Below are 12,699 nucleotides of genomic sequence, written 5' to 3'. Positions count from 1 at the left end.
GAGGACAAATTTGGAATTTCGTGAGAAGATCCCACCGCAACGAAAAACGCCTTTCTTTTAATGATTTCCAGCCCAAATCCTGTATCATTTCTGTGACACTCTCTTCCATATTTCGCGATAATACAAAACGTGCTGCCTTTCTTTGAACTTTTTAGACGTGCTCCATCACTCGTATCTGGTAAGGATCCCACACCGCGCAGCAGTATTCTAGAAGAGGACGGACAAGTCTACTGTAGGCAGTCTCTTTAGTAGATCTGTTACATTTTGCTAGTTTCCTACCAATAAAACGCAGTCTCTGGTTAGCCTTCCCCGCAACATTTTCTGTTATTCCAATTTAAGTTGTTCGTAATTGTGCTTCGTAGGTCTTTAGTTGAATTTACGGCCTTCAGTTTTGAATGATTTATCGTGTAACCGAAGTTTAACGGATTCCCTGTAGCACTCATGTCGATGACCTCACACTTTCCATTATTTAGGGTCAGTTGCCAATTTTCGCACCATACGGATATATTTTGTAAACCGTTTTGTAATTTGTTTTGATCTTCTTGTGGCTTTCCTAATGACGCTGTGCTTTATCCCTTGTCAATAGCACTCGCCACTTCATGGGAATAAACAGCTAGTTGTGTTTCACAGGAACGATGTTTTCTAACCCCATGTTGAGTGTGTGTCAATAGACCGTTTTCTTCGAGGTAATTAACAATGTTTGAACACAATATATGTTCCAAACTCCTGCTGCATATCGACGTTAATGATATGGGCCTGTTATTTAGTGGATTACTGCTACGACCTTTCTTGAATATTAGTGTGACCAGTGCAACTTTCTAGTCTTTGGGTACGGATCTTTCGTCGTGCGAACGGTTGTATATGATCGTTACGCATGGAACTGTTCCATCTGAAAGGAACCTGATTCCTACACAGTCTGGACTAGAAGACTTGCTTTCATTAAGTGATTTAAATTATAAATGCCTTGTGGCTAGGGCCCTACGCCGGGCAGACCGTTCGCCTGGTGCAGCCACTTCGGCGACCTGCGCGTCGATGGGGATGAAATGATGATGATCAGGACAACACAACACCCAGTCCCTGAGCGGAGAAAATCTCCGACCCAGCCGGGAATCGAACCCGCTTGCGCTGACCACTCAGCTACTGGGGGTGGACAGTGATTTAAGTTGCTTCACTACTCCGAGGATACCTTCTTCTACGTTACTCATGTTGGCAGCTGTTCTCGATTCGAATTCTGGAATATTTACTTCGTCTTCTTCTGTGAAGGCTTTTCGGAAGGTTGGGTTTAGTATCTCTGCTTTGACAGCACTGTCTTCGATAGTATGCCCATAGCTGTTGCACAGAGAAGGCATTGATTGTGTCTTGCCGCTAGCGTACTTCACATGCGACCAGAATCTCTTAGGATTTTCTGCCAGGTTTCGAGACAGTTTCGTTGTGGAAACTGTTACAAACATCTCGCATTGAAGTCCGCGCTAAATTTCGAGCTTATGTAAGAGATCACCAGCCTTGTGGATTTCGCGTCTGTTCAAATTTGTCGTGTGTTTTTGTTTTTTTCCGTTGTTTGTGCAACAGTGTTCTGATTCGTTTTGTGTTGCAAGGAGAATCAGCCCGTCCATCGTTAATTTATTTAGTATAAATCTATCAATTGCTGCCGATACTTTCACTATGAATTCATGCCGTATCTGGTTTACTCTCATGTTGTTAACAGGGCATGAATGTTCTGAAAATAGCTACGTTCAGACATGCCGTTCAAACTGCCGCGTGCCTTATATTGTTTTGGACGTTTTACTGAGCACCAGTGGATTTCGTTTCGTGGGTGGGAAACGAAGCGTTTGGTGTAAGAGGCACCGTCATACACCCCAGAAGACCTGGCTGAAACACATGGCTATTTTTTCGCGTGTTAGATCATCATTGGCACGCAGAGCTCAGTTGTCCATGAATGAAACCGGACGTCGTTTTCTGCAACGTCTTTAAAAATATGTTCAGCACACGGGGGTTTGAACATCACGACTAGCGCAAAAACCTTATGGACGTATGTCGCTGAAACGGTGCGCGTTTTAAATTTCTGTCACATGAAAAGAACTCCGTTAAAAAAAAGAACCTCTTGTAAACATTCTAAAGTTTCACGTAGTGCCTTGTTTTACGCATTGTTTATGTACTTAGCAAACTACTATACATTATACGTAACTGCTACTTCGTTCTAGTTTCATCCATTTTTCTGGCACGCGCAGTGTGCCCGGAATTCGTCCCGTTCGGTTTATTGTTTGCAGCTGGAAGTCTGTGCGACTGCTCTGTTACGTAAACGTTACGTCAACAGTTTATCAAGAGAGTGTCTGCAGCAGAATCAGATTGTTCACTGAGCTTTTTTTTTTTTTTTTTTTTTTTCGCCACAGACATGTGCTGCATGTGCTGTTTTTTCAGTGACCGTAGGAAAATGACGAAACCCGTGGATAGAATTTCCGCGTAATTTCAGGAACGGCAGCCGTCGTTAAATGTGGACGTTACCAATTTTATTTTCCGTTCAGTTCTCGTATTGACACGCCATAAACGACTACCTACACAGTATTAGTCGGAGGAAAGCTATATCCTTTAGGGATGATAGTAATGGTGATTTCGTGCAGAAAACTTCATATGGACATATGCTCTATTCCGAATGATATCCGAAATTAAAGACATATGTCAATTTTTCACGTTTCTCTTGAACAACTGGAAAACCGCGCCCTATAAGGAAGACTTGACACAGTACAAAATTAGTGCAGAATTAAACTAATTAAATTTCCTGGAAAAGAAATTTACTCATTTTTTTTCTGTAGGCTGAATAATTTGCGTAAAGAGAGCGATAGAATATTGAAAATGTAGCGTGATGCTCATCCACTTAAGCTTATGTTGTTTTGTAGGGCAATTTGAACTCGTTTCCCAACTTGACTGGCCACAAGTATCATGGAATGAATTGTTTGACTCGGATTTCTCTACACTGCTCTGGTAGACGTACTGAATAATGCAGAAAGTAACTATAACAATGAACATCAAACGCGTTCTATCTTGTGAACCATTCGGAATAGGGCATACGTCCATGTGCAGGTTTTTGTTCGCAAATCACCAATACTATTACCTCTCGAAACATGTACGGTTCCTCCTGACAGCATGTATGCCTCCGTACAGCTCCTAATCAGTCTCTCTCTCCCTCTCTCTCTCTCCCTCTCTGTCTCTCTCTCCCTCTCTGTCTCTCTCTCCCTCTCTGTCTCTCTCTCCCTCTCTGTCTCTCTCTCCCTCTCTGTCTCTCTCTCCCTCTCTGTCTCTCTCTCCCTCTCTGTCTCTCTCTCCCTCTCTGTCTCTCTCTCTCTTTCCTTCTCTCTCTCTCTCTCTCTCTCTCTCTCTCTCTCTCTCTCTTCCTTCTCTCTCTCTCTCTTTCCTTCTCTCTCTCTCTCTCTTTCCTTCTCTCTCTCTCTCTCTTTCCTTCTCTCTCTCTCTCTCTCTTTCCTTCTCTCTCTCTCTCTCTTTCCTTCTCTCTCTCTCTCTCTCTTTCCTTCTCTCTCTCTCTCTCTCTCTCTTTCCTTCTCTCTCTCTCTCTCTCTCTTTCCTTCTCTCTCTCTCTCTCTCTCTTTCCTTCTCTCTCTCTCTCTCTCTCTCTTCCTTCTCTCTCTCTCTCTCTCTCTCTCTCTCCTTCTCTCTCTCTCTCTCTCTCTCTCTCTCTCTCCTTCTCTCTCTCTCCTTCTCTCTCTCTCCTTCTCTCTCTCTCCTTCTCTCTCTCTCCTTCTCATCTCTCTCCCTTCTCTCTCTCCCCTTCTCTCTCTCTCCTTCTCTCTCTCTCCTTCTCTCTCTCTCCTTCTCTCTCTCTCCTTCTCTCTCTCTCTCTCTCTCTCTCTCTCCTCTCTCTCTCTCCTCTCTCTCTCTCTCTCCTTCTCTCTCTTTGCTTCTTTCCTTCTATCTCCCACTCCTTCCCTCCCTGAGTCTCTCCGTATTGTCGGATATCATCCGTGGGGTGTATGGTCGTACCTCATAATTATCGTACTGTTTCCTCGCAATACAGATTCCCTAAATGTAGCCAACAGCGTTTCGCGGAAACTACATCCTCTTTCTTCAAGGATCCCCCACTGAAACTGCCTGATGCTCTCTGGCGTCCGAACTAGGTGGCGCAGCGGTTAGCACACTGGACTCACATTCGGGAGGACGGTTCAAACCCGCGTCCGGACATCCTGATTTAGGTTTTCCGTGATTTGCCTAAATCCCTCCAGGCAAATGCCGGGATGGTTCCTTTGAAAGGCCACGGCCGATTTCCTTCCCTGTTCTCCCCTAATCCGACGGGACCTATGACCTCTCCGGTCTCCTCCTCCAAATCAAGCAACTAACACCTGTGTCACACTCTGGTACGTTCTATATCAACTTCGTAAGAAACCCTACCGGAGCGTCCCCAAATTAGTCTCATGCACGCCGTTGCTCGTACGTGATAAGGACTCCAAACACTGCAACATTACTCTAGAATTGATCGCGCTGGTATCTTGTATACGATCTCCTTTGCAGTCCATCGCTTGTTACCAGAACCCTCCCAAGAAATCGATTGACCCATCTCTAATACTGACTTTTCGCGATCGTCCCGTTACACGTCGCATTTTATTACGATTGCGTAATATTTCACCGATTTCACATGCTGCTAGACATTCGGTACTCATCTTGAAATGGAAAACTGCTAAGTTCTTTCCATTTATCGTGGCCAATACCTTGCATTTACCAAATGGAAATAGTGACCAAGTCCGTTTGGTTTCTGTGCAATGACTGTACTTGCCTGGGGATAGCACGGGTTGCAGGGATCCCGTTTCAGTTTTACTTCCGGCTGTTACTCTTAGGTCGTGATGTACTCAATGCACACTCATCTACTATCTCGGAGCCTGTTACGGTAATGAAAATTCTTAGGTCATTTCTCCTATTACAGCTCTACACTGTGCAGCGTGCCGAACCTGTCACCTGAAGATTGCGATTCCGTGAAGTTTCCAAAGCCACTGGTTTACATTCGCACGTACAGCAGCGTGGTTCCAAAAGGGACACTACTCTGTCAAGAAATCTGTCTAGAACTACTGACCGACCATTTGTGTAAATGTCAAAAAACAACCGCTGGTGTCGACACAGGTCGTGGTGGTAGGCCCATATTTCGCATCGTCGACAGTGGAGCAGTTTGGAGGTACATGAGAACAGGAGTGCCAACTTGAAAACCAGTGAGTGTAGTGGGTGATCGCCGATGTGACGACTGCCGTGCCTGGTCTGAGGTTGGAGGCTGGGAGTCAGCGATGCTGCAGCACTGGTTCCACTCGCTGCAGAAGGCGCACTCGGAGGACCTGGACGTGGTGAGCCCCGTGGAAGAGGAGGGCGCTACCCACGGCCACCACCACCACCACCACCACCACCACCACCCATCCACTCTTCAGACACAGGAGGAAGGTATACTTGTGCAGACTTGGCCTGGATTGAGCTTTTAGTTGCTCGCTTCTCCGCACAGCTTGCTGTAGACCCCAGACCAGTTACGACTAAACGTGGCACAGTGGGTGGTCGTGTTTGGATCTGGAAGCTTTCGTGACTTTTCTTTTTGCACTGCAGTTGTAGAGGGGTTCAATGCCTTCTTCACAATAAACGCTGTGACACATAGTGTGAGTGGGGGGTGGGAGAGGGGGGGCTTTCAGTGCTGAGTGCTGTCAGCTATTTGTCGTGTGCAGAAACTTTATGGTCCAACTTGTGCAGACACTAATGATACTAAACTGACACCAGACCGTATATTGGAACAGTTTCGATGAGCGCAGTAATGAAGGCGCCGCGAGAATGTAACATCTCCCAGTAGGTGAGTGGGCTCGCTTAGAACATTCAGAAATTAAAAACAAAGCAGTCTTCGCCAGCCGGGACCATCCGACCGCCGTGTCATCCTCAGTGGAGGATGCGGATAGGAGGGTTTGTGTGGTCAGCACACCGCTCTCCCGGTCGTTACGATGGTATTCTCGACCGAAGCCGCTACTATTCGGTCGAGTAGCTCCTCAATTGGCATCACGAGGCTGAGTGCAGCCCGAAAAATGGCAACAGCGCATGGCGGTCAGGATGGTCACCCATCCAAGTTCCGACCACGTCCGATAGCGCTTAACTTCGGTGATCTCGCGGGAACCGGTGTATCCACTGCGTTGCCATGACATTTAGAAATAAGAAAGTTTTATTTCTGCTAATGACGCTGGTAGCCTATAAGTTTCACTAGATCGGTTGCAATTACGGCGTGTTTCAAAAAGAACGATCTCATTTGAAAACTTAAAATTTATTGATAAAAACCAGCTACAAAGATGGGAATGCATTGTAAAATGCAAAATCTTAAAAGTTTCAGCCAAGCTATTACACATTGGTCATTAAAATTGTTACACTAAGAAGAAATGCAGATGATAAACGGGTATTCATTGCACAAATATATTAAACTAGAACTGACATGTGATTACATTTTCACGCAATTAGGGTCCATAGATGCTGAGAAATGAGTACGCAGAACAACCACCTCTGGCCGTAATAACGGCCTTGATACGCCTGGGCATTGAGTCAGAACTTGGGTGACATGTACAGGTACAGCTGCCCATTCAGCTTCAACACGATACCACAGTTCATTACGAGTAGTGACTGGCGTATTGTGACGAGCCAGTTGCTCGGCCACCATTGACCAGACGTTTTCAATTGGTGCGAGATCTGGAGAATGTGCTGGCCAGGGCAGAAGTCGAACATTTTCTGTACCCAGAAAGGCCCGTACAGGACCTGCAACATGCGGTCGTGCATTATCCTGCTGAAATGTAGGGTTTCGCAGGGATCGAATGAAGGGTAGAGCCACGGGTCGTAACACATCTGAAATGTAACGTCCACTATTCAAAGCGCCGTCAATGAGAACAAGGAGGTGACCGAGACGTGGCTGCACGATCCGTTAGAGAAATGCGGATAAGATGCCTGTCATCTCGACTGCTAGTGATACGAGGCCGTTGGGATCCGGCAAGGCGTTCCGTATTACCCTCCTGAACCCACCGATTCCATATTCTGCTAACAGTCATTGGATCTCGACCGACGCGAGCAGCAATGTCGCGATACGATAAACCTCAATCGCTATATGCTACAATCTGACCTTTATCAAAGTGGGAAACGTGATGGTACGCATTTCTCCTCCTTACACGAGGCATCACAACAACGTTTCACCAGGCAACGCCGGTCAATTGCTGTTTGTGTATGAGAAATCGGTTGGAAACTTTCCTTATGTCAGCACGTTGTAGGTGTCGCCACCGGCGCCAACCTTGTGCGAATGCTCTGAAAAGCTAATCATTTGCATATCGCACCATCTTCTTCCTGTCGGTTAAATTTCGCGTCTGTAGCACGTCATCTTCGTGGTGTAGCAATTTTAACGGCCAGTAGTGTACAAATGCTACGTGTGTCTACCGGCACAAACGTCATCTACACGTTAGCTAAATTCGTCATAAACTTTACACAGTGTGTCAGCTTCTACAGAACGTACGGCGGCTGGTATTCTATTCTTCACTCTTCTGTGTCACGAGGTGAAGGGGAGATGAACGTACTTTGCTTCAATTATCTACTGAACTACTCCCGAACAGGCCATGTAAGCCAAACGGTACCGACCGGCCGCCGTGTCATACCTAGCCCACAGGCGTCACTGCATGCGGATACGGAGGGTCACGTGGTCAGCACACCGCTCTCCCGGCCGTATGTCAGTTTACGGGACCCCAGCCGCTACTTCTCAGTCGAGTAGCTCCTCAGTTTGCCTCACAAGGGCTGAGAGCACCCCGCTTGCCGACAGCGCTCGGCCGACCGGGCGGTCACCCCTCCCAGTGCTAGCCCAGCCCGACAGCGCTTAACTCCGGTGATCTGACGGGAACATGAGTTACCACTGCGGCACGGCCGTCGGCTCTTTCAAATATCACCACAAGAAAAAAAAACCACACGGGGTAATGTCTGGCGACCTTTGGACGCCAAGAATGCAGGGAATAACATAACTAGAACTTCAACATTTTATATTTTGCAGTTTGATGCTTTTAGTATGCATTTATCAATAAAAATTGAGTTTCGAAATAGGGTGATCATTTTTCAAAAACGCTGTATTCTTGCTAACTGGGATGGTCACAAAGTCATCCTAAGGTCTGCAATTACATGCGTCAGTTTGCATGTGCGTGGCTTCGAGATGCACTATACGGAATAATCTTTACTCTTCGACAAGAAATCTGGCTCGAAACAAGCGTTATTGTTATCGGAAGTGGAAATTTTTATCGCAAAGAAAAGAAAAACCACCGTGTGCATAGTTGCGTATGAACTTGGACAACCTTCATTTGATCCTTTTGCTACAAAATGTCTCTTTCTCTGCAAAATATCATTAATAAGCGAGAAAAAGTGTTCAGCAGTAACTGCTGATATCTCTACCTTTATATCTGTGTGCTTCTTCAGAAGACACATGTTCTTTCCTCCCATCGTGGTAGCTCTTCAGACCGTCAGATGGACGTAGGTGTCAGCCTGGTATTCACTTAGTGGGATGTGGAAAACCGCCTAAAATCCACATCAAGGCTTGTCGGCAAACCCCTCGTAAGGGTTGTGGTTATGACTGAGTAATTTATTTTCTATAGGACAACTGTCGTCGCCGGGTGATACCTTGCTTATAAAAAAAAAAAGGCTCACAGTTGCCTGGCGAACAGAGAAGTTCCTGTTAATGGAAAACAATGATGGACTCTGTTGCAGCCACACGTTTCGTCAGCTTAAGTGATTTTTAGTTCTTTGTTGCGTGAACATTTTTGCTTTGGTCACAGGGTTGTTAGTCCGGCGCGACAACATTTTGAGGAGACACTTGAGTGGCACACGCTACGAGGAAGGCGTTGTCCATCCCAGACAGCTTTACCGTTGACCTTCCGAGAAAGTAGACTCAGGTAAGAAGCAATGACGCATCGCGAGAGAATTATCCAAATGGGACGGTCGTCGGTAGATGTGATGTACACGTACAGACAAACGTAAGATTACAATTTCGGAAAAAAAACTGGATGATTTATTGAAGAGAGGTACAGCTTCACAGATTATCTCAGTAACACGTTGGTACACCTCTGGTCATTAGGCAACCAGTTTTCGTGTTTGGTGTTGATTAACTGTTGTTGGGTGTCCTCCTGAGAGAGACCTGGCCAACCGGCGCGTAAGACGGTCAAAATCCCGTGCCGGTCTGAGGGCTCTGCCCATAATGCTCCAAACCTTCTCAATTGGGGAAGATCCGGCGACCTTGGTGGCCGAGGTAGGATTGGGCGAGCACGAAGGTGTAGAAACTCTGGCCATTTGAGGGCAGGCGTTATCCTGCTGAAATGTACACCCAGGATGGGTTGCCATGAAGGGCGACAAAACGTGGCGTAGAATGTAGTCAGGTGACCATTGTGCTGTAAGAGTGAAGCGGGTGACAACCAAAGACATCCTGCTATGAGAATAAACGGCACCCCAGACCAGCCCTCCCGGTTGTCGGGCAGTGCGGCTGGCGAAAGCCGTGTTGGTTTCCCACAGCTGGGGCATCTCCAGCCACGCCTTGGATGGTCACTGGGTCTTCCAAAGTGAGACTCATCACCGGAGACAACTCTATTCCATTCAGTGAGAATCCAGTGATGGTCTCAGGTCTCACTTCTGTTCACGGGAGGACCGCTTCGGTTGTCATCCCACGGCACCCTAGGAGGACAGGACTACGTCGACAACGTTCTGTTGGCCTTATTGACGAGCTGTCCTGCACTTAAAATTCAGCAAGATAACGCCCGCCTGCAAACGGCGAGAGTTTGCCAGCAAGGTCGCCAGATGTCTCCCCCAGTTGAGAATGTTTGGAGAATTGTGGGCAGTGCCTAGTAACCAGTACGGGATTTTGACTATTTGACGCGCCAACTGGACAGAATTGGGCACCGTATCCTGAGGACGACATCCGATAACCCTGCCAATCAATGCCAAGCCGAAGAATTCGTTGCGTGAGGGCCACAAGTGCACCAACGCGTTACTGACTTGCTCCGTTCGTGAAGCTCTCCTCCCGAATAAAAAAAATAATTTTTTTTTCTGAAATTGTAGGAATTCGTTCGTACATGTACATTACATCTACCATGTCATTCGAATACTTTCCCGAGCACGGGGTCCCGTGTTCGATTCCCGGCGGGGTCAGGGATTTGCGCCTGCTTTGGGATGACTGGGTGTTGGTGTTGTCCTCAGCATTTCATCATCATTCATGAAAGTGGCGAGATTGGGCTGAGCAAAGGTTGGGAATTAGTACAGGCGCTGATAACCGCACAGTTGAGCGTCCCACAAACCAATCATCATCATCATCATCATCATCATCATCGAATAGTTTCTTCGTTGTGCAATTTCTTTACAGTATATGTCTATGAGGAAATTACGAATCATTTGCGAATGGAACAAAGATGATGATTGATGGGTAATATTGATGATGATGATGGGTAATATTGATGATGATGATGGGTAATATTGATGATGATGATGGGTAATATTGATGATGATGATGGGTAATATTGATGATGATGATGGGTAATATTGATGATGATGATGGGTAATATAGACGATGATGGGTAATATAGACGATGATGGGTAATATAGACGATGATGGGTAATATAGACGATGATGGGTAATATAGACGATGATGGGTAATAGTTCCTGAAGATCTCTCCGCCAGACACCTTAAAATGTCTTTCGTCATACAGATTTCGGTGGTGATGAAACAATCCAGGTGACCTATGCACAATTCTGAAATTAACGACCATGAAAAAAGAAAACCATGTAAACGCTAGAAAGATAGCCGTACCCGAAAGTTGGCTGTAACGTTTTCTGCCGTAAATTACGCCTAAACTAACTTGGTACGTAGTAGAATAGAGGATTAGATGGTACTTCACGAAACACTGACTACTGCCATGCGTGCGTACAGCTTTCCGCAGTATATACAATATTCTACTTGTAAAAGTTATGTTGTTACCGATCGCTGGTTTCATTTGAGACTGAATAGTTGGCATTTTTGCTAGCCAGCAGTTTCTGACTTTCTGCTTGGTATTTACTGTTTGGTGCTTTATGCTTCTTTTTCTGCACGTAGTTACTCTAAGTTACTTGGATACATATATTAAATCACTGTGGTGTTACGTGCACACGCGAGATAAAGATTCTTGTTGGAAGAAAAAAAATACCCGCATGCAGCTCGAATGTCGTTCGTGATTGGTGTTCATACTCACCCGTTCCCTCAGGTATTTGTTTTCCAGTGGTGTTACTCCTACAATACTATGCTATACTATATTACAAAAGAAACTAGAAACAGAATGTATTTGGCGATCTAGCGTCTCGTGGTCGTCTTTTTGTTTCCTCAATTTTTTCGGCCATTTCCGTGACGCTCCAGTGGGTCAGACAAAGCAGTGACCATTCAGCTGCAATTCTCCGTATACCTTCAGCAACCCCTAATTGTACTGTGTGGCGTGACTACCACAAACCTCTTGTAGACAAGTATCGCAGCAACGAATGAAACTACACCGCAGCAACGAATGAAACTACACCGCTTGCTGTACCTACGACTAAACCTATGGGATCATCTCATTTCATATCCCTACAGAGTGCTAAACACAAGTATTTTTATGAGTTGGCGGGTTCAAAATGTCACTCGTCGGTACTGTAGACCTACAGCGCTAAGTTTTCCGGCTTGGAGAGACGTCTATTCCCTTGGCGATCGAACTTTCTTGTGTGGTGAAATACTGTCAGATTGGAGTCGGTGGTGTGTACGACACTAATAAAAATGAGCCCACTACGGATAGATGATGTCTGTAGGTCCCTTGTGGTCCACTATTTGCTTACGCCGTGACGTCGTCGTACAAATTTGCGTGATTGTTACATCTACATAAATGTGATTACTCCGCTATTCACAAAGTGCTTGGCAGAGGGTTCAATGAACCACCTTCAAGCTGTCTCTCTACCTTTCCACTCTCTAACGGCACGCGGGAAAAAAGAGCACTTCAATTTTTCTCTTACTTTGCCGTGATGATCATTTCTCCCTACATAGCTGGGTGCCAACAGAGTGTTTTCGCAATCGCAGCAGGAAACTGATAATGGAAATTTCGTGAGATGATCGTGTCGCAACGAAAAACGCCTTTGTTTTAATGATTGCCACTCCAATTCACGTATCATGTCTGTGGCACTATCTCCCCTATTTCGACATAACACAAAACGAGCTGCCCTTCTTTGTACTTTTTCGGTGTCATCCTGATGCGGATCCCACAGGGCGGACCAGCGTGGTGTAAGCAGTCTCTTTAGTAGACCTGTTGCACCTTGTAAGTGTTCTGCCAGTGAATCGCAGTCTTCACTTTGCTCTACCCACAACTCTATCTATGTGAACGTTCCAATTTAGGTTATGTGTAACTGCAATCAATAGGTATTTAGTTTAATTTACAGCCTTCAGATTTGTGCGACTTACGGCGTAATCGAAATTTAGCTGCTTTCTTTTAGTACTCATGTGAATAACTTCACACTTCTCCTTATTCAGGGGCAGCTGTCACTTTTTGCACCATGCAGATACCTTATCTAGATCATTTTGCAAGTCGTTTTGATCATCTGATGACTTTACAAGACAGTAAATGACAGCATTAGCTCTTTATAGTCATGAAGTAATTAGTACTGTCGACACGGGATGTCAAATTGATTCCATA

General features: G+C 45.7%; 1 protein-coding gene and 1 pseudogene across 1 annotated transcript in view; one reads left to right on the top strand and one right to left on the bottom strand.

Annotated features, from left to right (window-relative positions):
- Positions 1-12,699, top strand: part of LOC124720199 — a 1,401,865-nt gene that overhangs the window by 529,344 nt on the left and 859,822 nt on the right. The window lies entirely within an intron of this gene.
- On the bottom strand, positions 7,799-7,916 carry LOC124720689 (annotated as a pseudogene).

Source organism: Schistocerca piceifrons, chromosome 11 (assembly GCF_021461385.2).
Source record: "Schistocerca piceifrons isolate TAMUIC-IGC-003096 chromosome 11, iqSchPice1.1, whole genome shotgun sequence".
NCBI lineage: Eukaryota > Metazoa > Arthropoda > Insecta > Orthoptera > Acrididae > Schistocerca > Schistocerca piceifrons.
The sequence above is the reverse complement of the archived record's forward strand: the minus strand, read 5'-3'. Positions and strand labels throughout refer to the sequence as shown.